We start from the raw sequence: 26,105 nt of genomic DNA, 5'->3' as shown, positions 1-26,105 counted from the left end.
TTAGCAAGGCTCCACTTACACCCTCACCACAAAATGCAGCACACCTGGATACATTTAAATCCATTCTGCAGAGAAAATTTGAAACAGCCACCAATAAACTCACCACTTATCTCATAAGGAAGATTAGGGAGATGGGCAATTGCTCTGACACTCTAGAGAGCAGCAGAGGTGAAGCCCCATGGCCATCGACAGCAAAGAACAGGAGCTGGATGTCCTAAGAAATTAATTTGACCAGGCTTCTCTGTGACTCAAAGATTACTAAAACCTACAACGAAGGGGAAGTTTCAGTATACATGGCTTCCAGAGCCCATTATTGATTTTAATGATACCACCACCACTTTGTTCTAGGAACTAGCCCTGTCTATCCGCATAGAGCAGTTATAGTTCGACCAGATCCACAAGGCTTCGTGCTTCAGAGAACCAGAGGGCCCTCTGTATGATATCATCATTAAATTTACAATCTATCACACAAAAGTAGCATTACTCTAAGCTTCCGCTGACAACCCAGATCTGTAATTTCAGGATCCCCAGAATCAATTGTTTGCGGATATGTCACCAACCACAGTCCAACAGATGAAATCCTTTACCACGATACTTCCCTGAAACATGATTAAATGCAAATAGGTTTTGCCTTCTAAACTGATTTTCATTTGCCAGATCCACTCAGTCACCACATCAGAAGAAACCAAAGACAATTTGGATTCTCTGCAACTACTTCTCTGCACCGAATCCCAAAGAAACCAAGTCATGGGACCCTTTCCAAGACCTCAACCACAGCGCCTGAAACCACTGTGGGAAACCGCCTCAAACTACAAGGATCCTCTATGCCACCTCCACACTGGTTCATCAAGCTCAGATCACTGTCAATTGACAGGATGGGTAAACTCAGTCTAGCTCATCTTACCTATTACAGTAACTGCAGATTGATATACTCATATGGGAGCCCACTAGTATAAGACTAACATTGTCCTCTGTTTTAAACGCTGTTCAATTGTTGACCACTTTATGGAGACATTGGCCTCTGAACAACTCTACAACCTGACTTCCATGTGCAACCATTATGGTTTCCAAAGCTCTTCAATTTGCACCCAAGGACTAAGCTCAATGCTAGTCTCCACTTCTCTCACCATGTTGGAGACTCACAAGGCCGATTCTGCTTCGAATGTTACTTGAATTTCTGTTGTATGTCTCGAATGTCCTAGTTTTGTTAACCCCTACATCTATGCAACTCCATAAACTTTCCCAAGGTCATCAATCTTGTCAGAGGTAGCTCCAGACATCCTTACCTACTGCCATGTTTCTATTTAACCCCTCACATATCAATATAAAAAAAAAAGGATTAGACCATCCTACAACCCTCCCTCTCTTACAAATCTTACACAATCCAAAACAACTATATGCCTGGTTGGTGGCACTCCACTGAAGTCTTCATTCCTGTGCATGACCAATCCTGTTAGGAATCACACTGCTCATGAAGTTCTTGATGCTCTTTCCTTTCCCACTCCCTCTACCACTTTCTCCCCATTATCTCTACCTTCTCCATAAGAAAATCCATTGGTTTATCTGGGCACATAAAAGGCCTAAAATGTCACACGCTATACTTTATACACACAAACTTCGGGGAGGCCTTGGTGTTTACAATACTATAAAATATGAAAATAAGTCAGCTTTCGTTAGTGCACACTAAACAGGACACTCCTCTGTGGATTTTCCTGGAGATCTTGAATTCTGACAGATCACCAGTAGATGCTTCACAGCCTCAAAATCTGGAAGTCAGTGCAATTCTTGAGCAAACGGCTTTCATTGCCAGTACTACCAATCTCAAATAGTGCTCTTTTTTCTCCCCAAGTCTAGACAACCCCAGAACCAGGGGCGGACTGACCATTTGGAAACTCGGGCACTGCTTGAGGGCCCAGGGTCAGTAGGGGGCCCCATGAGATGCCCCTGGTACCTTTTTCATAGGCTTTTTTTGAGTTTGGGAAAGGACACAGGGGCCCCATGATCCCCTATTGCCCGGGGGCCCCATGAGTTGTCAGTCCGCCCCTGCCCAGAACCTTTACATGTTGAACTTTTCTTTTCCTTCGAGGTTTCACACTCCAACCTTTCTCAATCTATCTTCCACCCAATACTGCACACCTCCCCCCAGTCTCAGCCACATTTGAGGTTTGCCCTGGTCACATACCCAGCCTCCTGCCAGGGGACTGGCCATGGTCCCTCAAACATGCCGATCTGGGCCTCCTCCCCTCCTTCACCCCTCCTCCAGAAAGCTCTCAGATTTCTGAAGAGGTCGGAGGGCACCAGAATCCCTGACCTGTTAGAGCCTCCTAACCTGTACTGAGGTAACCTCACTACCTCACTCCCCAGGCTGACTCATCCCCATGCTGCTGCTCAGCTTCTAACTAACAAAAATCCTACCTATCTAGGCTAGAGAGCATTACACCTTTAAAACTGAGGATTGGAAAAAGGATCTGTCCAAAGTAGCTAAATTCTCCTTCAATACACTGATAATGGAATCAGCTTACATGGTCTTACTGAGGTGGTGCTGGGTCCCAGCACAAATTGTGAAAGCCAACCCATAGAGTGATAGATGTTTCTGAGGTTGTGATAATAAAAGTAATGTTCAGCTTACCTGATGATCCTGTCCAAACCTGGTTTAGATTTTGGTCAAGAGTCTTCACTCTAATATAAATGCTTTTGTTCACCAGTGTCCCTAAAGACCCCTAACTAGTTCTTCTCCACCTCATAATCCTTGGCTTGACCTCAACCCAACAAAAGTTGGCCACGTTCCTGTTTCTGGCTGCCAAGCGAACTGTGACCAAAGCTTGGAAAAAGAACAGTAAACCTACAAGAGGTGAAAGAGCGCATGAACACATTTCTAATTAATGAGAAATTAATCAGAGTAGTCAATGACTCCCAACTGAAATTTCTCAAAATCTGGGAACCTTGGCAACAATTTGCACTTCCCACTCGAAATTCATCCAGCCTCAGCTACTTGTGAAAACAATCTGTCATCCCACTCCTTAAGCCCCTGGGGGCAACTCTTTTCCAACAACATGCTGTCTCCCCGTCTCCCCATTTCCTGGAACCCACTCCTCCTCTCATCCATCCTATCTTTCATCTATACTTTCCACTTCACATTCTCTTCTCAACATGTGTGAAAGACCCCTGATGGCCAAGAAACCATGCAATGCCTCCTTCTTCCATGTCAAAACTTAATATGTTATTGTCACTTTGCCAGTTTTAATGAACTATACTGTAAGCTGTCTGATGACAAATGGTCCCTGCGTGGGCATGACAGTTGATATACCCTTTCCTGGAATATTATAACAAATCTATTGAAACAGAAATAAGATCAACAGCATAAAGAAGCCTTTTTCAAACATAGTCCCATGGAACCCTAGAGCTCCTCAAAAGATTTCTAGGAGTTCCTTGAGTAATGAGCAACTTCTGCTTCTCAGATGAGTAACTTCTATCAACAATGAACTTTTTGGCTATCCATAAGGGAATTAATTTTTCCAATGACCATAAATGTAGAGATCATTCTTCTAAGTGACTATCACACTAATGTACTGCAAACCGTTGATTTAATATTACTAGCAGGGATTCCTTTAGACCAGAAAGATATTTCAAGGGTTCCTCCATGTAAAAAGGTTTGAAAAGCTGGCATAAAGTGAAATTTCAGTCCACCTGGGAATCCTATTGTCAGGATCTGGATATGAACACAGGACTTCTACTGCATCTGGTAGTAGCTGTTCTTGCTGAGCCACCTGAGATGCTAGACATCTCCCTTCCTGTTCCCTTGGACAAACTTACTTTCTATCCTCTTTCTAGTGAACCTTGAACTCCTTGCTCCTTCCCAAACTTCCTATTTAGGCCATGCCTTTGCACTTTCCATTTGCAAGATTAGTGTGCTCTTCTCCAGCCAATATCTTGCTTCTTACTCTCCTGCAGACACCTAAGGCTAAAACACCAATAGGTAAATTGCACTCCCCCCCATTGCAAATTATTATTATTATTATGATACAGTATTTATAAAGCGCCAATAGTTCGCTCAGCGCTGTACATTACAAAGGGGGACAGAACATGTGACAGAACAATACCAATACAATGCAAAACATGAGGGGATCGAGGGCCCTGCTCTTTCGAGCTTACAATCTAGGAGGGAGGGGATGGTGGTACAGGAGGAGATAGCTGTGGGGGATGGAGTGGTAGGAAGAGTGGAGGAGGTCGGCAAGTTAGCAGGGGGCGGGGTAGGCTTCCCTGAAGAGATGGGTTTTCAGGGTGCGCCTAAAGGAGAGGAGAGTAGGTGATAATCTGATGGGTTGGGGCAGGGAGTTCCAGAGGATAGGTGACACCCTGGAGAAGTCCTGGAGGCGGGCATGGGAGGAGGAGATCAGGGAACTAGAGAGAAGGAGGTCTTGTGAGGAGCGGAGTGTGCGTGTTGGGCGGTACTTGGATATTAGGTCAGTGATGTAGTTCGGGGCAGTATGGTGGACAGCTTTGTACGTCAGCGTTAGGATTTTGAATTTGATCCGTTGCGCAATCGGAAGCCAGTGGAGGGATTGGCAGAGGGGGGTGGCGGAAACGGAGCGGTTGGAAAGGTGAATGAGTCTGGCAGCCGTATTCAGGATGGACTGAAGCGGGGATAGCCAGCGGTGAGGCAGGCCAGTGAGGAGGGAGTTGCAGTAGTCGAGTCGTGATATGATGAGGGAGTGGATGAGCTGTTTAGTGGTTTCTGGAGTTAGGAACGTGCGGATTTTGGCGATGTAACAAATAACTTCATCCTGCATCTTGATCAGAATAGATTTACTATAGAGAAGAGACCAGGAGAACATCAGGTAAGCATAGATGTGCTACTGGAAGACAGCAGTACATGTGTCAGGAACCTCGTGTCAGCCATCAGATAGATCGTGCGAATTTTCATATAAGTGTGCACATACATTGGGCATGGGAGCCTAGACGTGAAAGCGTGCACAACGGCGGGCAAGTGGATGCACAGGCTGGTCTACCACAAATACTGGCATCTAGTGGACTATTTAAACCTGAGCCCTGCATGGAATAATTGCTGGATGGTCTTTCAACTTGTATCTCTGGTATCCTTGATCCTGAATGCTGCCTGGTATTGACCCCGCTTTCATCTGACCTGCCTCTGAATTACTCCTGCCTGTTTATGTTTGCTGTCTGCCTGTGTTATCAACCTCGGTCTTGACTCTTGAACAAGATTTTGCCTATCGATTCTGTACCCTCGTTACCTGCACGTTGCCAACTTCTTCTTATCCCCCCAATCTTGATCCCGCTTGTCAACGTCCTCGATGCTGCCATTGATCCTGGTCATGATTTGGTGTTCTTTTGCCAGACTATTACTGAACTCAGTTTGTTATTTGGCTCTGCTCTCTACTGGTCTGTGTGAAGTCCGGATGCCCTCAGTGCTGTGCTGCTGCTTTCCTGACACCACCGTTTCCAAATTCAAGTCTGCAGTTCCAGCTCACTGACATCTGCACCCTTCCTTTGCCCTAGCAGTCCCTGTCTCAACTTTCAAGAGGGCTATTGTAGCGCTACCCCCCCCCCCCCCAAGGGCAGCTAAATTTAACTGGTTCTTTCCCAAACAGTACGGAGGCTGCCAGTCACCCAAGCAACAGTCCATTTATTCCAGCTACAATAAATGGTCTAAGGGTTTCTCTTTTGTGATTTATTGCTTGCATAATTTGTATCAGGAGAGGACCTGAGGCATGGGATACTCCAAAACAGCTGGCAATATCAATGAGAGGACAGTCTAAACTCTCACAGCTGGGGACCATGAGGTATCTTGCTGAACAGTCTTAAAGCCTCCCATCTGGGGACCATGGGGCAACTCTCTTAGGTACCTGGTTACCTTGCACAATTGTTCAGCTGTAGGTGCCAAGTGCAACTTCAGGAACACTGCATAGTACAGGAGGGTACTCAGAAAGCTCCCACTCCAGGACACTGCTTCACGTACCTGGTGTTAGAGGCCAATGGAGAGAGGGCTTCCCTTGCAGGTAATTTCCAGACTCCCCTGAATATGGGACCGAAGGAGTCAGGCCCAAAGTAGCACGGGTCATCTGTAGGAGTGCTTGTCAGAGGTATACCCAGGAGCATAGCTGATGCACTAGAATAGTGCCTGCAAACAGGTGGCGCCCATGAGAGGTATGCAGGCCTTCAGGGTAACAGAGGACCACAGAGTAGTCAGTTCAAAGCCAAGGTCGGATGCCGAGTGGAGATTGGAGCAGACGTAGTCAATAGGATAGCTGGGGTCATACACAGAAGAGCAAGTGAGAATATTATATCTATTAGTCAAGCCAGGTCAGATCAGGAGAGCAGGTGCAAATATCTATTAGCCAAGCCGGGTCAGATCAGGAGAGCAGGTGCCAGTATCTGTTAGCCAAGCCAGGGTCAGATCAGGAGTCAGGCAGAGAAGACAGGTCCAGGAACAAGCCAAATCGGTAACAGCAGATCACAGTATCAAAGAAACAGAGACAAAGGTACTGGGGAGCCTGAGATCAACCAGCAATTTGAGGGAGTGATGGGCTTCCGTATAAGGGCCATCTGGCGCCAAACTGGTCTAATGCGTGCATAACTATGCGCCAGTGTGCATGTGTGTTCTGGCTCGTGTCCGTGCGCCAATGAGCATAGATTTTCGCCAGCGTGCATTTCTGTGGCCATGCAAGGTACTGGCAGGAATGCCAGGTCTCCCTGTACCTCCGAGGACAGGGGAATGGTCAGTATCTGAGACCCTAATAGAGCTGTCTCACTCAGAGCAACATCTGGCACTTGTATTCCAAATGCACACGGACACCTTCCAGTGAGACCGAATCCTTTTGTTGAAGTCCTGCAACCAATTCCAGGTTTCTTCCAGGTCTCCAGCCCCGAGACCTCAAAGAACAACATCACAATCCGAGGCTTGCCTCAGAGGGGCAACAACCCCTTCGAAAGGCTGAGAACAATCCTTGCTGAGGAAAACAATCTTTCCAGGGCTTCAGACTATTTATCAGCTTCATAGCCACCATCTGAGTACACCTCCCCAGAGATTGGGTAGGCTCTGATCAGTATTCAGGCTGGATATTTGAATTGTCCCTCGCTAAGTTCTAGAAACGTCTTCTAGAGGAAGGGGGAAGCCATCAAACTCCCAGCCTGTTAAACCCTGAACAGACTTAAGTCTTCAATCTCTGCTCCCTCGATTGCAGAAGGAGCCATAAACTAAATTTACCTAGCATCCTACACTAGGAGGATGTTACATCCAGATGGGAATTGCGCAAGAGGTCATCACGAGCTCCTCATACAGGTATGTGACATCATGTGGCCGTACCATACAAGGCTTCTCAGACTATTGTCCAATACTCCCCACCAAATATAGGGCTTGCCACTGTTGCCACCATGCTGAAAGTTGCACCGACTAGAAGGCACAGGAAATGAGCGCACATCCTGATTGGATATTTGAAGTGAACACATCTTGTCTGGGCCGATATAAAAAATAAAAACTCTTTCAGTAGACATCTCCATCTTTCAATATACATCATAATTAGTTGAAAGAACATTTGGAGAACGCAAATAAAGCAAATCCCCAGGCCCCAAAACATTCAACGTGTTGCACCTGCATGAGTATTTTTGGCAAAGCGAACCCGAAGGTCGTGCAAAAGCCTTTTATCCAACACTTGTCTACTTTGTGTGTTTGACCTTGTAACAAGTGTGGCTCTCCAAAGGAAGTTGTCGGAAAATGAAGTCATTCCACAGCGTTTCGTACTGACGTGCCATCAAGCCTCGCACCACCTGGTCCAGCGTAGGATGGAAAACAGAAAACAGCTGCAATTCCAGTGAGCAGCACACAAGAAGGATGGTGTCACATAAGGATAAAGGGTCATCTCCAGATTCTTGCAGTGCCATAGGATTTCAGATTATTTCTATAAGTGATTCCACTTAGTTCAGTTAAAGCGTATATAAAGGTAGGAAAAAAATAATAATATATTAAAGCTGCCCAGTCCTTTGATCCGGTGTCTGCATTAGTTTACTTTTTCAGGTTTTTTCCTACCCACATAGAAGAAAAATATATTAGAAATATATTTAAAAAATATTCTTCCCAAATATATTGTGCTCTGAACGTCATCTAAGTCACAACAATAGAAGAACACAGTTTGCTGAACATAATACTACACAAACATTAGATGTTGCCATGGTTTAATTGCACATGACATGTAAACATTCACAGTGCAGGGAGGAAAAAGTATGTGAACCTTTGGACTTAATAACTGGTTGACCCTCCTTTGGCAGCAATAACCTCAACCAAACGTTTACTGTAGTTGCAGATCAGACCTGCACAACGATCTGGAGTCATTTTGGACCACTCCTCTTCACAAAACTGTTTCAGTGTAGCAATATTCTTGGGATGTCTGGTGTGAATCGCTCTCTTAAGGTCATGCCACAGCATTTCAATCGGGTTGAGGTCAGGACTCTGACTGGGCCACTCCAGAAGGCGTATTCTGTGCTGTTGCAGCCATTGTTTTGTTGAATTACTTGTATGCTTTGGGTCATTGTCCTGTTGCATCACCCATCCTCTGCGGAGCTTCAGTTGGCGGATAGATGGTCATATGTTTTCCTGCAAAATGTCTTGATAAACTCTGGAATTCATTTTCCCATCAATGACAACAATCCGTCCAGGCCCTGAGGCAGCAAAGCAGCCCCAAACCATGATGCTCCCTCCGCCATGTTTTACAGTGGGGATGAGGTTTTGATGTTGGTGTGCTGTGCCTTTTTTTCTCCACACATAGTGTTGTGTGTTCTTCCCAAACAACTCAATCTTGGTTTCATCTGTCCACAGTATATTTTGCCAGTAGTGCTGTGGAACATCCAGGTGCTCTTTTGCAAACTTCAAACGTGCTGCAATATTCTTTTTGGACAGCAATGGCTTCCTCCGTGGTGTCCTCCCATGTACTCCATTCTTGTTTAATGTTTTCCTTATTGTAGACGTGTCAACATAAATGTTAGCATGTGCCAGAGATTTCTGTAGGTCTTTAGCTGACACTCTGGGATTCTTCTTTACCTCATGCAGCATTCTGCGCTGTGCTCTTGCAGTCATTTTTACAGGACGACCACGCCTAGGGAGAGTAGCAACAGTGCTAAACTTTCTCCATTTGTAGACAGTCTGTCTTACCGTGGCCACATGAACATCAAGGCTTTTGGAGATACTTTTGTAACCCTTTCCAGCTTCATGCAAGTCAATTCTTGATCGTAGGTCTTCTGAGAGCTCTTTTCTGTGAGGCATGGTTCACATCAGACAGTGCTTCTTGAAACCAGTAAACCCAAAACAGGTGTGTGTTTTTTAAGGGCAGGACAGCTGTCAGCAACACATCCAATATCATCACACTGATTGGAGTCAAGGTTGGCTCACTCCTGGCTCCAATTAGCTCTGGGAGAAGTCATTAAGCTAGGGCCTCACATACTTTTTCCTCCCTGCACTGTGAATGTTTACATGTTATGTGCAATTAAACCATGGCAACATCTAATGTTTGTGTAGTATTATGTTCAGCAGACTGTGTTCTTCTTCTATTGTTGTGACTTAGATGACGTTCAGAGCACATTTTATGCCCAATTCATGCAAAACTCCACGTAATCCCAAGGGGTTCACATACTTTTTCTTACAACTGTATGACTATCCTATTAGTTCAGGTGTCATGTGTTTAAGGTGAGCAGCCACAATTGTATATGGTGATGGATGCAAGCACCTTTGTGTATTTTGACACATCCTGATCTATCCACTCATGTTGGTGGTCTGGTCTCCTGTGTAGACTTGGACACTTGCACTTTGCTGCTAATGGTTATTTGTATAAGAAATTTGCATGCAATATTTGCTCTTCACTCAGTTGCTTTTGTTGTGCTACACCAGAGGCAGACTGACCATTTGAAAACTCAGGCACTCCCCGAGGGTCAGTAGGGGGCCCCATGAGATGCCCCTGGTACCTTTTTCATAGGTTTTTTTGAGTTTGGGCAAGGACACAGGGGCCCCATGATCCCCTATTGCCTGGGGGCCCCATGAGTTGTCAGTCTGCCCTTGCGCTGCACTATTATTTAATTTCATATATGAGATAAAGCCAAACAAAGTCAAATGGTTACTTTTGTTTCTACTCTGTTTCAGATCAAATGGGTGAGCTTAAAACAACTTAACAAGTAAAAAATATTTTTTTTCAAATAAAATGTGTTCCTATTTAACTTTAATCAGCCATAATTAACTCCCTCTTCCCCTTTTCCCCTTAACCTCTTCACGCCGGCCGAACGCAAATGTGCGGCCTCCTGGCGACTGGGCTTAGACGCCGAGCGGCCGCACATTTGCGTTCTATTAAGAAAAACATATTTGCCGAGAGCACGCGCCCTGCGCGCTCCCAGCACACATGTCCGTTACTCATGGAAAGGTCCCGGTCTCCTCTTTCGATCGGGAACCTTTCCCGATCATGTGACCGCCGTGACGTCGCATCACGGCGGTCACATGATCCCTAAACCCCACCCGACACGCCTCCCGGCTTCTGAAACTCTTAAAGGGCCGGGAGGCGCCGCCGTGAAGGGGTTAAGGGCCAGTTCACACTCCATGCGTTTTGGTTGCTTTTTTTTCTGCAGCCAAAACGCCCAGAAAGTAGGTGATAGGGTTGTCAATGTCATAGTTCACATCGGTGCTCGCAGTTCCAGAGTGTTCCGGTTGCAGAACAACAAAGTAGAACAGGCTGCATTTTTCCTGGACAGAACTGTACTGGAACGCGGTAAAACGCATCAAAAACGCACTGGAAAGCACATGTCCTTATTTAAATTGAAGAAGAAGAGAGGGTAAAAATGAACTGGAATGCATAAAAAACGCACTGGAATGCACCAAAAACGTGTAAAAAAACACATCTGCACTTTGTTTCTATAGTGTGAACCGGCCCTTATCACTTTATGTGATATATTTTTTACATTTTATTTGCTGTATTTTTTCCACAAAAGTGGTGTTACCCTTTAAGTAATGGCAAAGTTATTACTTTATAAAGAGATCCATATTTGGAATGTAAAAACTGTTCTGGTCCATAGGGGGCGTACAGGTGTTAGATCTGAACTGGCTGGCAAAGTGTACAGGAAAAGTGTGCTAGTACAGTTCTGCCCAGGGGCGGATTGACAACTCATGGGGCCCCCGAGCAGTAGGGGATCATGGGGACCCTGTGTCCTTTCCCACACTCAAACCACACCCAAAAGAGCCTATGAGAGGCATCTCATGGGGCCCCCTACTGACCCCTGGCCCTCGGGCAGTGCCTGAGTGCCCGAATGGTCAGTCCGCCCCTGGTTCTGCCTTTTTCCTTTCTAATAATTTCTCACACATCCCCTACATAAAGCCAGCATGAGATTCTAGTGTTCCAATGCTTCATCGGCAAAGTGTCCCCGGAAATGTCTTCGCCGTCATGGTCCCTATTAGTTTTTAATGCACACATTTCCTGTTGTGAAGCTTTGGTCTGGCACCGTTTTCCCGTCTTCCCAGCAGCATCGACCTGCTCTGAACTCAGTAAGCTGATGGCAAAGCTGTTTCTTGACATAAATTATTCAATCCATCCCAGGTTTTTGCCATTGGGAGTAAAATTTGGAGCACATGTGTGTTTTCGTTGTAAATGTTCATATTTTAAAGACGAACTTCAATCAAATTGTTCTGTACTACGGAAGAGCCCTGGAGCAATCCTAACATTTATTAAACAAAATTCTGACTTTCAAAGTTAGAACTGTGAGATGAAAAGCCAGAATTCTGAGATTAAAAATCGGGTCCATCCTAAAATGTATTAAACAAAATTCTGAGATTAAAAGTTGGGGCTAACCTGAAATTTATTAAACAAAATTCTGAGATTCAGTGTCAGAATTCTGAGTTTCAAAGTCAGAATTCTGAGTTTTAAAGTCAGAATTCTGATATTAAAACTTGGAGTCATCCTAAAATTAATTAAATAAAATTCTGAGTATCAAAGTTGGAATTCTGGGTTTCAAAGTCAGAATTCTGATATTAAAACTTGGGGTCATCCTAAAATTTATTAAACAAAATTCTGAATTTTAAAGTTAGAACTGTGATATGAAAAGCCAGAATTCTGAGATTAAAACTTGCGGTCATCCTAAAATTAATTTAATAAAATTCTGAGTATCAAAGTCAGAAATCTGAGTTTCAAAGTCAGAATTGCGAGATAAAAAAGTCAGAATTCTGAGATTAAAATTTGGGGCCATCCTAAAATGTATTAAACAAAATTCTGAGTTTCAAAGTCAGAATTCTGAAAATAAAACTTGGGGCCATCCTAAAATTTATTAAACAAAGTTCTGAGATTCAGTGTCGGAGTTCTGAATTTCAAAATCAGAATTCTGAGATTAAAAGTCAGAATTCTGAAATTAAAACTTGGGGCCATTCCAAAATTTATTAAACAACATTCTGAAATTCAAAGTCAGAATTCTGAGATTAAAAATTAAAATCTGAGATTAAAATTTGGCGCCATCCTAAATGTTATTAAACAAAATTCTGAGTTTCAAAGTTGGATTTCTAAGATTAAAAATTAGAATTCTGAAATTAAAACTTGAGGCCATCGTCAAATTTAATAAACAGAATTCTGAGATTTGATGTCAGAATTCTCAGTTTCAAAGTCATATATTCTGAGATTAAAAATCAGAATTTTGAGTTTCAAAGTCAGAATTCTGAAATTAAACTTGGGGCCATCCCAAAAATGTAGTAATCAAAATTCTGAGTTTTTAAGTTTAAGATTAAATGTTTGAAATCTGAGATTCTGACTTTGAGACTCAGAATTCTGACTTTGTTTAATAAATTTTACAAGGGACCCAGGACTTTTCTGTACAGGACAATACAGAGTCTCTCAAATTATTCTTACCTTTTTGCTTACCCTTTTTTTTTCCTTGCAGCAAATTGGGATATGAGTGCCACTCCTGGAGTTACAATTGGGTGAGTCAGGTGAGTTTATAAATGCAGAACAAACGCATATGCCAATAAAAATGAATGTGTGCCCTAATTTACACTGTTGCAGTGCTTTAAAAAAAAAAATAAAGCATTCTGGGCTCTTCTACATCAAGTGTTAATTACATCTCAAGTTTTAATTTCAGAATTCTAATTTTTAATCTCAGAATTCTGACTTTGAAATTCAGAATTCCGACACAGAATCTCAGAATTCTGTTTAATAAATTTTAGGATGGCCCCAAGTTTTATTTTCAGAATTCTGACTTTGAAACTTAGAATTTTATTGTAGAAAAAATAAAGCATGCTGGGCTCTTCTACACCACAAATGCACATAAATGTGTGCAAATGCACCGCAATCATGCATGAATGCATGTAAATGCAACCTATTAACCACTTCCCGTCCGGGCCATGTATATAAATGGCCGGGCGGGAGCAGTGCAGAGGCGGGTGGCCATTTGTAAACGGCCTCCCTGCTCCCTGCTTGTGCGTGTCTCCCTGGGAGTCCGCGGCACCGCGATCTAATGCCCGCTGTGTCCTCTGGACACAGTGGAACACCGATCGTTGTATAGGACCTCTGTGTGAGGTCCCGATCATGTGATCACTGATTGGCCAATCAGTGATCACTGATTGGCCAATCAGTGATCACATGAATAGCAGTAAGCAAGATGTCACTTCTGACATCATTGCCTTCTGCGTGTGAAATCTGTGAATGATCACAGAGATCATATGGTACAAGGCTATACACAACACCCTTGTACCATGTGACAAGCTGTGACCAATCACAGCTCACACAATATTTCTCAATGGCTGCAAGAATGCAGCCAGAGAGAAGGAGAAATAATTGCTTTTACAGCCTTTATAGGTGTAAAAGCAATCAGTGTAAAAAAAAAAATCTTCATCACCCCCCACAAGTAGTACAGTGTCACTATGTAGCATAGTGACAGTATGTTAAAAAAAACAAAACATAAATAATATAAAAAAATAAAATGAAAATGTAAAAAAATTTTGGAAAAATTATAATTTTTGGTTATAAACTAACTTAGGTTATTTTTTTTTTTTACTAAAAAGATAACTGAATACATTTTGGCCAAGATTTATGAAGAAAGATTATTTATTTGCAAAATTTTATAAGAAAAACACTTTTTTTCAAAATGTTTAGACATTTCATTTATATAGCAAAAAAAATAAAAATCCCAGTGGTGAATAAATACCACCAAAATAAAGTTTTATCTGTCTCAAAAAAATGCAAAAAAAATTCATATGGGTACAGTGTTGCATGACCGCGCAATTGTCATTCAAAGTGTGATAGCGCTGAAAGCTGGAAATTGTCCAGACTTGAAGTGGTTAACAAAACACACATTAAAATAAATGAAAACATATTCCATACAAAAGTACAACATATGCAGTAAACAATGCATGTAAATGCACTGCAAATGTACTGAAAACTTGTACAAATACGCATGCAGAAATGCACAGTCAACTCAGAGATTGTGTAAATGAGCTCTCAGGCTCCGTTCACATCTAGGAGTTTTGTATCGCCGAGCAGAATCAGCGCGATTCCACCCGCAATCCCAAAGTGCTCTGCAAAACTGACAAATCGCACAACACTTGTTCACGTGCCATTTAATTTCAGTGGCATCTAAACGCAGGTGCGATTTTGCCATGATTGTTGTGCGATAAATTACACTGCAATTGAGGCAAACACCAAGCTCAGCATGATGCGGTTTGCGCGATCGCTGCATGATTTATTGCGAGACAATTATGACATAATCTCGTTGAAAATGAATGGCACCTGGATAAGCGTGGTGCGATTTGTCAGTTTTGTGGAGCGTTTGGGGATCGCTGCCAGAATTGCGGCAAAGCTCACACGAAGCTCACCAATATTACCTCTAATGCAGGCCATACATGGTTCTAATTCCAAACGATTTTTCGTCCGCAAATTGAAAATGTTCGCTCGGTAATCCGATGGCGCCATCATTGATTTGGAAAATCGGCCGACCAAGTCATAAAGTTTACCCCATATTACATGCGCATATTCTTTTCGGAAAAACGATAGTCGATTTGACCATCATTGAGTTGAAAATCGGTCGTCTTTCACAAATTTTCCAACATGCCCGATCACCGAAAAGGGGAGGAACCACGAAAATCGGCCGATGCCATTGACCCCACTAACAGAGCGAAAATCGGCCGATTATTCTTAGGTCGATTTTCGACCCATGGATGGCCGGCCTCAGTCCTCATGCACACGGGACGTTCTAATAAAGCTGGTAATGTTAGCTGTTTAAAGTCACATTAAAAAACTGAGTTTTTAAGCTTTTTTTAGCATCTTTGCTTTAGTGTTTTGCTGCGTTTAGCTGCGTTTGCTTTTTTTTGCGTTTTTTTTTTTTAACCAAAAAAAAATCACAAAACACCGGTTTGTGGCGTTTTTACCATGATTTAGCACGTTTTGCCGTGTTTTTCATCATTAGAGCATTTTCACAGCTAAAAAACTTCTCTAGAAACTCACTAGTCCTGGGGGGGTTTTTCCACCCAAAAAACGTTGATTCCAGTCTATGTGTGCATGGATGCCAGGGATGGACACAGGATAACATGCCGGGAATGGACACAGGATAACATGCCGGGGATGGACACACAGGATAACATGCCGGGGATGGACACATAGGATAACATGCCGGGGATGGACACACAGGATAACATGCCGGGGATGGACACACATAGGATAACATGCCGGGGATGGACACACATAGGATAACATGCCGGGGATGGACACATAGGAGAACACGCCGGGGATGGACACATAGGATAACACGCCGGGGATGGACACATAGGAGAACACGCCGGGGATGAACACATAGGATAACACGCCGGGGATGGACACACATAGGATAACATGCCGGGGATGGACACACATAGGATAACATGCCGGGGATGGACACATAGGAGAACACGCCGGGGATGGACACATAGGATAACACGCCGGGGATGGACACATAGGATAACACGCCGGGGATGGACACATAGGAGAACACGCCAGGGATGGACACATAGGATAACATGCCGGGGATGGACACACATAGGAGAACATGCCGGGGATGGACACGTAGGATAACATGCTGGGGATGGACACATAGGATAACATGCCGGGGATGGACACATAAGATAACATGCTGGGGATGGACACATAGGATAACACGCCGGGGATGGACACACATAGAATAACACGCCGGGGAGGGACACGTAGGATAACACGCCGGGGATGGACACGCAGGATAACACGCCGGGGATGGACACGTAGGATAACATGCCGGGGATGGACACGTAGGATAACACGCCGGGGATGGACACGTAGGATAACATGCCGGGGATGGACACGTGGGATAACATGCCGGGGATGGACACATAGGATAACACGCCGGGGATGGACACACAGGATAACACGCCGGGGATGGACACACAGGATAACATGCCGGGGATGGACACACAGGATAACATGCCGGGGATGGACACATAGGAGAACACGCCGGGGATGAACACATAGGATAACACGCCGGGGATGGACACATAGGATAACATGCCGGGGATGGACACACAGGATAACATGCCGGGGATGGACACACAGGATAACACGCCGGGTATGGACACATAGGAGAACACGCCGGGGATGGACACATAGGAGAACACGCCAGGGATGGACACATAGGATAACACGCCGGGGATGGACAAATAGGAGAACACGCCGGGGATGGACAAATAGGAGAACACGCCGGGGATGGACACACAGGATAACATGCCGGAGATGGACACATAGGATAACATGCCGGGGATGGACACATAGGATAACATGCCGGGGATGGACACATAGGATAACATGCCGGGGATGGACACACATAGGATAACATGCCGGGGATGGACACATAGGATAACATGCCGGGGATGGACACATAGGATAACATGCCGGGGATGGACACATAGGATAACATGCCGGGGATGGACACATAAGATAACATGCCGGGGATGGACACATAGGATAACACGCCGGGGATGGACACACATAGAATAACATGCTGGGGATGGACACATAGGATAACATGCCGGGGATGGACCCGTAGGATAACATGCCGGGGATGGACCCGTAGGATAACATGCCGGGGATGGACACGTAGGATAACATGCCGGGGATGGACACGTAGGGTAACACGCTGGGGATGGGCACATAGGATAACACGCCAGGCATGGACACACAGGATAACACGCCAGGCATGGACACACAGGATAACACGCCGGGGATGGACACACAGGATAACATGCCGGGGATGGACACACAGGATAACATGCCGGGGATGGACACACAGGATAACATGCCGGGGATGGACACACAGGATAACATGCCGGGGATGGACACACAGGATAACATGCCGGGGATGGACACACAGGATAACATGCCGGGGATGGACACGCCGGGGATGGACACACATAGGATAACACGCCGGGGATGGACACACAGGATAACATGCCGGGGATGGACACACACAGGATAACATGCCGGGGATGGACACACATAGGATAACATGCCGGGGATGGACACACAGGATAACATGCCGGAGATGGACACATAGGATAACATGCCGGGGATGGACACATAGGATAACATGCCGGGGATGGACACATAGGATAACATGCCGGGGATGGACACATAGGATAACATGCCGGGGATGGACACATAGGATAACATGCCGGGGATGGACACACATAGGATAACATGCCGGGGATGGACACATAGGATAACATGCCGGGGATGGACACATAGGATAACATGCCGGGGATGGACACATAGGATAACATGCCGGGGATGGACACATAAGATAACATGCTGGGGATGGACACGTAGGATAACATGCCGGGGATGGACACGTAGGATAACATGCCGGGGATGGACACGTAGGATAACATGCCGGGGATGGACACGTAGGGTAACACGCTGGGGATGGGCACATAGGATAACACGCCAGGCATGGACACACAGGATAACATGCCGGGGATGGACACACAGGATAACATGCCGGGGATGGACACACAGGATAACATGCCGGGGATGGACACGCCGGGGATGGACACACATAGGATAACACGCCGGGGATGGACACACAGGATAACATGCCGGGGATGGACACACACAGGATAACATGCCGGGGATGGACACACACAGGATAACATGCCGGGGATGGACACACATAGGGTAACATGCCGGGGATGGACACACAGGATAACATGCCGGAGATGGACACATAGGATAACATGCCGGGGATGGACACATAGGATAACATGCCGGGGATGGACACATAGGATAACATGCCGGGGATGGACACATAGGATAACATGCCGGGGATGGACACATAGGATAACATGCCGGGGATGGACACACATAGGATAACATGCCGGGGATGGACACATAGGATAACATGCCGGGGATGGACACATAGGATAACATGCCGGGGATGGACACATAGGATAACATGCCGGGGATGGACACATAAGATAACATGCTGGGGATGGACACGTAGGATAACATGCCGGGGATGGACACGTAGGATAACATGCCGGGGATGGACACGTAGGATAACATGCCGGGGATGGACACGTAGGGTAACACGCTGGGGATGGGCACATAGGATAACACGCCAGGCATGGACACACAGGATAACATGCCGGGGATGGACACACAGGATAACATGCCGGGGATGGACACACAGGATAACATGCCGGGGATGGACACACAGGATAACATGCCGGGGATGGACACGCCGGGGATGGACACACATAGGATAACACGCCGGGGATGGACACACAGGATAACATGCCGGGGATGGACACACACAGGATAACATGCCGGGGATGGACACACATAGGATAACATGCCGGGGATGGACACACAGGATAACATGCCGGAGATGGACACATAGGATAACATGCCGGGGATGGACACATAGGATAACATGCCGGGGATGGACACATAGGATAACATGCCGGGGATGGACACATAGGATAACATGCCGGGGATGGACACGCCGGGGATGGACACATAGGATAACACGCCGGGGATGGACACACATAGGATAACATGCCGGGGATGGACACACAGGATAACATGCCGGGGATGGACACACACAGGATAACATGCCGGGGATGGACACACATAGGATAACATGCCGGGGATGGACACATAGGATAACATGATAACATGCCGGGGATGGACACACATAGGATAACATGCCAGGGATGGACACACAGGATAACATGCCGGGGATGGACACATAGGATAACATGCCAGGGATGGACACACATAGGATAACATGCCGGGGATAGACACACATAGGATAACATGCCGGGGATGGACACACAGGATAACATGCCGGGGATGGACAAACATGGGATAACATGCCGGGGATGGACACACATAGGATAACATGCCGGGGATGGACACACATAGGATAACATGCCAGGATGGACACACATAGGATAACATGCCGGGGATGGACACATAGGATAACATGCCGGGGATGGACACATAAGATAACATGCTGGGGATGGACACATAGGATAACACGCCGGGGATGGACACACATAGAATAACATGCTGGGGATGGACACATAGGATAACATGCCGGGGATGGACACGTAGGATAACATGCCGGGGATGGACACGTAGGATAACACGCCGGGGATGGACACATAGGATAACATGCCGGGGATGGACACGTAGGATAACATGCCGGGGATGGACACGTAGGGTAACACGCTGGGGATGGGCACATAGGATAACATGCCGGGGATGGACACATAGGATAACACGCCGGGGATAGACACATAGGAGAACATGCCAGGGATGGACACACAGGATAACATGCCGGGGATGGACACTTAGGATAACATGCTGGGGATGGACACTTAGGATAACATGCCGGGGATGGACACGCCGGGGATGGACACATAGGATAACACGCCGGGGATGGACACACATAGGATAACACGCCGGGGATGGACACACACAGGATAACATGCCGGGGATGGACACACACAGGATAACATGCCGGGGATGGACACACATAGGATAACATGCCGGGGATGGACACATAGGATAACATGATAACATGCCGGGGATGGACACATAGGATAACATGCCAGGGATGGACACACAGGATAACATGCCAGGGATGGACACATAGGATAACATGCCGGGGATGGACACACATAGGATAACATGCCGGGGATGGACACACATAGGATAACATGCCGGGGATGGACACACATAGGATAACATGCCGGGGATGGACACACATAGGATAACACGCCGGGGATAGACACATAGGAGAACATGCCAGGGATGGCACACAGGATAACATGCCGGGGATGGACACTTAGGATAACATGCTGGGGATGGACACTTAGGATAACATGCCGGGGATGGACACGCCGGGGATGGACACATAGGATAACACGCCGGGGATGGACACACATAGGATAACACGCCGGGGATGGACACACACAGGATAACATGCCGGGGATGGACACACACAGGATAACATGCCGGGGATGGACACACATAGGATAACATGCCGGGGATGGACACATAGGATAACATGATAACATGCCGGGGATGGACACATAGGATAACATGCCAGGGATGGACACACAGGATAACATGCCAGGGATGGACACATAGGATAACATGCCGGGGATGGACACACATAGGATAACATGCCGGGGATGGACACACATAGGATAACATGCCGGGGATGGACACACATAGGATAACATGCCGGGGATGGACACACATAGGATAACATGCCGGGGATGGACACACATAGGATAACATGCCGGGGATGGACACACAGGATAACATGCCGGGGATGGACACATAGGATAACATGCCGGGGATGGACACGTAGGATAACATGCCGGGGATGGACACGTAGGATAACATGCCGGGGATGGACACATAGGATAACATGCCGGGGATGGACACACAGGATAACATGCCGGGGATGGACACACATAGGATAACATGCCGGGGATGGACACACAGGATAACATGCCGGGGATGGACACACATAGGATAACATGCCGGGGATGGACACACATAGGATAACATGCCGGGGATGGACACACATAGGATAACATGCTGTGGGGGTTTACTGGTTCTAGAAAAAAGCATCAAAAGCCAAAAACAGCCCGTGTGCATGAGGACTCATGCTTGTAATACGTGAGAAATACGTCAGTTTCTGGTTGCCGCCTTTTGCTGGGTTAAAGTAACATTCTCTAACATTCCATTCTAAGAAAAAGCAGAATTACCCCAGGTTCACACCTAAGCATTTTCTGCAAAAACGCAGTACAGTCCATTTAACATGATTTCCTATAGGACAGGTTCACATCTCCGCGTTTTCACCCGGTGCGTTTTTTGGAAAGGGTCATGGACTTTTTTTAATGCAAAAAGTTGCATATTTGGTTCTATAGAGTTCAATGGAAACGCTGCAGAAAAGCATGTATTGCGCTTTTGATGTATTTTGAGTTTTAAATCTGCCTAGCAACAAGAAAAATTAAAAAAAAAAAAAGAATCCCCAAAACGCATAAAAAAAGCTGCAAAAACGCAAAACTCAAACGCATAGGTGTGAACCTAGCCTTAAAGAAAAACTTTTTTTAAACTCATTTTTATGAAATCCTCTCTCCTGCTTCCTCCCCCCTCCCTCTTGCATATTAGCAAAATATTTTAAAAAGTTAAACTTTTTTTCTTTGTTTTTACTTCCAAAACTGGGCCTAGAGCAGGGTGACATCACGGCCAGCTTGCATGGGCAGGCATACTGCGGATGCAAGGTCTTCTTCCAAGGTCCTGCAGGATCCATATACAGTGGGGCAAAAAAGTATTTAGTCACCACCAATTGTGCAAGTTCTCCCACTTAAAAAGATGAGAGAGGCCTGTAATTGGCATCATAGGTAGACCTCAACTATGAGAGACAAAATGAGAAAAAAAATCCAGACAATCACATTGGCTGATCTGGAAAGAATTTATTTGCAAATTTTGGTGGAAAATAAGTATTTGGTCAATATGAAAAGTTCATCTCAATACTTTGTTATATATCCTTTGTTGGCAATGACAGAGGTCAGATGTTTCCTGTAAGTCTTCACGTGGTTGGCACACACTGTTGCTGGTATGTTGGCCCATCCTCCATGCAGATCTCCTCTAGAGCAGTAATGTTTTGGGGCTGTTGGGGTTTCCCCACTGTACGTCTACTTAGGTTCCAACTCACCATCCAGGATGGTATCCATCACCCCATGGTTATCATTCTACATGCCTGGATGAAGGAGGAGTGTTGAGTTCCTGAAACGCGTTGCCTTGTGTGGCAGAATAAAATCTTTCATGGACTCTAGGAACTAGTGTGGCGCTCTCATCTTTTCAATTTTTTTTTTAGCAAACCCTGCGGAGGGTTGTTGGTGAGCAGCCTCCAGGACCAACCAGTACACCTGCAATCTGAACAAACCACCACAAGTTTCAGCACTCCTGTACCAAAGATAAAAAGGAAAGAAAATCCTGACAGGGTTCAAGTTCCTCACTACTCTGTAAAAAGTTAAAGCAAAGATTTTGGCTACATTTTGGAAACTTTCACGTTTCCTGGTGGTTTGTATCCTGAGGGTTACTCATCTTCTTACAGTTCTCACTTGAATAAATTCACACTTCTTTAGAAACAACTTTTCAATATTGCTTAATATGACCCTTTTTTTTTTTTTTTACATTTTTGACTAATGGTCCGGTCTTCCTGCAACAATTTGCATTTGGTGTAGATCCTAACCAGTGATTCATCATCAGATGGTGTCCAATATGGCGGGTCACTCTCACATCTGTTTTGCTATAGGTGTCTTCTTGCTCCATTGGCGATGGAGAAGCCATATTGGTGCGATAAGCCTCATTACATTATTAGATGTTGTTAGGTACCTAGACACAAATCCTCTGTTCTTAGAGAAATAAAGTAACGTTTTATCTAAATGTACGATGAGGAGGTAACCTGTCCTAAACTTACATTTCAAGGAATAGATTGCTTTAATTAAATGTTTAGAAATCATACGACTTAACAAATTTACCCCAATTTTGTCATTAATGTGTTTCATCATTTATTAAGGATGAGTAAATCATCAACCGAGTTCTCAGTGATAGCAATCTACACGGCTCAGAAAAATGAAAGGAAGACTTTGAAAACCCATCAGATCTCAATGGGGAGGAATCTCCTGCTGGATCTCTATACTGACATGGACGGGGTGATGTGTGAGGAAGGTAAGGACGCCCCATCGTTTGATGGAAATGAAAATGATCGACCTACAGAGGACTGAATTCAAAGACACCCCAAAAATCAAAGTGAAGAAATGATGCAGCAGGCGAGTCCATTTTGCTGAAATGCCATTACAGGAACTCAGAATGGTCCTCAGTAGTTTGTATGGCCCCCACGTGCTTGTATGCATGCCTGACAACATCGGGGGAGGCTCCTAATGAGACCACGGATGGTGTCCTGGGGGATTTCCTCCCAGATCTGGACCAGGGCATCACTGAGCTCCTGGACAGTCTGAGGTGCAACCTGGCGGCGTTGGATGGACCGAAACATGACATCCCAGAGGTGTTCTATTGGATTTAAGTCAGGTGAGTGTGGGGGCCATTCAATGGTATCAATTCCTTCATCCTCCAGGAAATGCCTGAATATTCTTGCCACATGAGGCCGGGCATTGTCGTGCACCAGGAGGAACCCAGGACCCACTGCACCAGGAGGAACCCAGGACCCACTGCACCAGGAGGAACCCAGGACCCACTGCACCAGGAGGAACCCAGGACCCACTGCACCAGCGTAGGGTCTGACAATGGGTCCAAGGATTTTATCCCCATACCTAATGGCAGTCAGGGGGCCATTGTATAGCCTGTAGAGATCTATGTGTCCCTCCATGGATATGCCTTCCCACCAGACATGCATTTCTTTTGAATTTTTTGTTGCTATTCTGTCTCTCAGTGTTACAATACACCGAACATTCAATTTTTAGACTGATCATTTCTTTGTGAGTGGGCTAACATTCAAAATCAGCAGGGGAGCAAATACTTATTTCCTTCACTGTATGTGTGTATATATATATATATATATATACAGTGAAGAAAATAAGGATAGATAGATGGATACCCACATGGAAGAAAAATATATTTGAAATATATTTTAAAAATATTATTCCCAAATATATTGACATATATTTGAAATGCTACAATTTTGGCCGAATTCAGTATATTTCAAAATATATTTCAACAAATATATATATATATATATATATATATATATATATATACACTTTATGTTGAAATGCGTTTTTATTACAAAATATCTGAAAAATCTTTTTAAAAATACATGATTTTTAAAAAAATATATTCTGCAGATTTTTTTAACATATAAAAAAGTAATTTTAACATATAGTTTTACATATATTTGTAAATGCATTCCAGAAATGTAGATTTGTATTTTTTTAGACATACAGTATATTTGAAATGTATTTTTAAAAATATGTTTCATATATTTTGTAATAAGAATGCATTTCAACATAAATATATATATATATTTATTTATTTATTGAAATATATTTTGAAATATATTGAATACGGCCAAAATAAAATTGTAGTATTTCAAATATATGTCAATATATTTGGGAAGAATCTTTTTAAAATATATTTTTCTTCCATGTGAGTTGGTTCTACCCACCTCCCAGTACAGATCCTTATAGAGAATACAAAGCCAATTACCATTGAAATATATATATTGAAATATATCTCCTAGATTGTAAGCTCCCAGGATCAGGGCCCTCCTATCCCTCTTGTATTGAACTGTATTGTTGCTGTATTGTCTCCCGTTATATTGTAAAGTGCTGAGCAAACTGTTGGTGCCATAAATCCTGTATAATAATAATAATAATATATAAATCCTGTATAATAATAATAATATATAAATCCTGTATAATAATAATAATAATATATAAATCCTGTATAATAATAATAATATATAAATCCTGTATAATAATAATATATAAATCCTGTATAATAATAAAAATTTTGAAATGTATTGAATACGGCCAAAATTGTAGTATTTCAAATATATGTCAATATATTTGGGATGAATATTTCTAAAATATATTTCATTAAATATATTTTTCTTCCATGTGGGTAAAGTTATTTAAGAATTGCTGTTTGCAAAGAATCCACTGACATGGAGGGGGGAGGGGGGGGGGGGGGTGACAGGAATCTTGTGTCCCGTTCTAAAGCTTTTGTTCTCATGTTGGGAGAATAATAGATCTCAGAATAAAGCCTTCTTGAAGATTAGTTTTGAATCAGAGAAATGCATTCCAGGTGCAAAAATAAAACAAAGGGTGTGCGAAGCCTGTGTCCCGCCAGCAGCAAAGACGGACCCTTGCTTTGTATGTGGGTTTGTTGGATCTCTGCAGAGAGACCGCTGCTTCCACGTAGAACCCAAGGCTGTAGCTGCTTTTTAATGAAAGTGCACTGGAACTCTGCATGGTTTTTTTTGATGCGTCTGGAATGCATTTAGCTGATATAAATTGAGAGCTCATTTGGGCTTTAAGGTAACATGACAATGATTTGAAAATAGTGCAAAAAGTTCATTATTTGTCATGTATTGGCCACAGTTGCTCTTTAACCACTTCCCGACCGGTCGTTGTATATAAACGGCCGGACGGTGGCAGTGCAGGGTCGGGTGGCCGTTTATGAACGGCCTCCCCGCACCCTGCTTGTGCGCGCTCCCTGGGAGTGCGCAGCACCGCGATCCGGTGCCTGCTGTGTCCTCCGGACACAGTGAAACACCGATCGTCGGACGGGACCTCTCTACGAGGTCCCGATCATGTGATCACTGATTGGCCAATCAGTGATCACATGCAAAGTAGTAAGCAAGATGTCACTTGTGACATCATTGCTTACTACGTGTGAAATCTGTGAATGATCACAGAGGTCACATGGTACAAGGCTATTCACAACAGCCTTGTACCATGTGACAAGCTGTGACCAATCACAGCTCACCCAGTACTTCTCAATGAGAAAGAGAAATGATTGCTTTTACATCCT

General features: G+C 44.6%; 1 long non-coding RNA gene across 2 annotated transcripts in view; it reads left to right on the top strand.

The window, feature by feature from the left end:
• LOC149452181 (uncharacterized) overlaps positions 1-24,068 on the top strand; it is a 123,388-nt gene extending 99,320 nt beyond the window's left edge. For both annotated transcript variants that reach the window (XR_016314915.1, XR_016314914.1), the window contains exons 3-4: positions 12,910-12,958; positions 23,131-24,068. This is a non-coding gene — a long non-coding RNA (uncharacterized LOC149452181). The remainder of the gene's footprint in view (positions 1-12,909; positions 12,959-23,130) is intronic.
• Positions 24,069-26,105: the final 2,037 nt, after the last annotated feature.

Source organism: Staurois parvus, unplaced genomic scaffold (genome assembly GCF_062004578.1).
Source record: "Staurois parvus isolate SC_StPar_1 unplaced genomic scaffold, SC_StPar_1.0 ptg000491l, whole genome shotgun sequence".
NCBI lineage: Eukaryota > Metazoa > Chordata > Amphibia > Anura > Ranidae > Staurois > Staurois parvus.
This window is presented reverse-complemented; position numbering and strand designations above follow the sequence as displayed.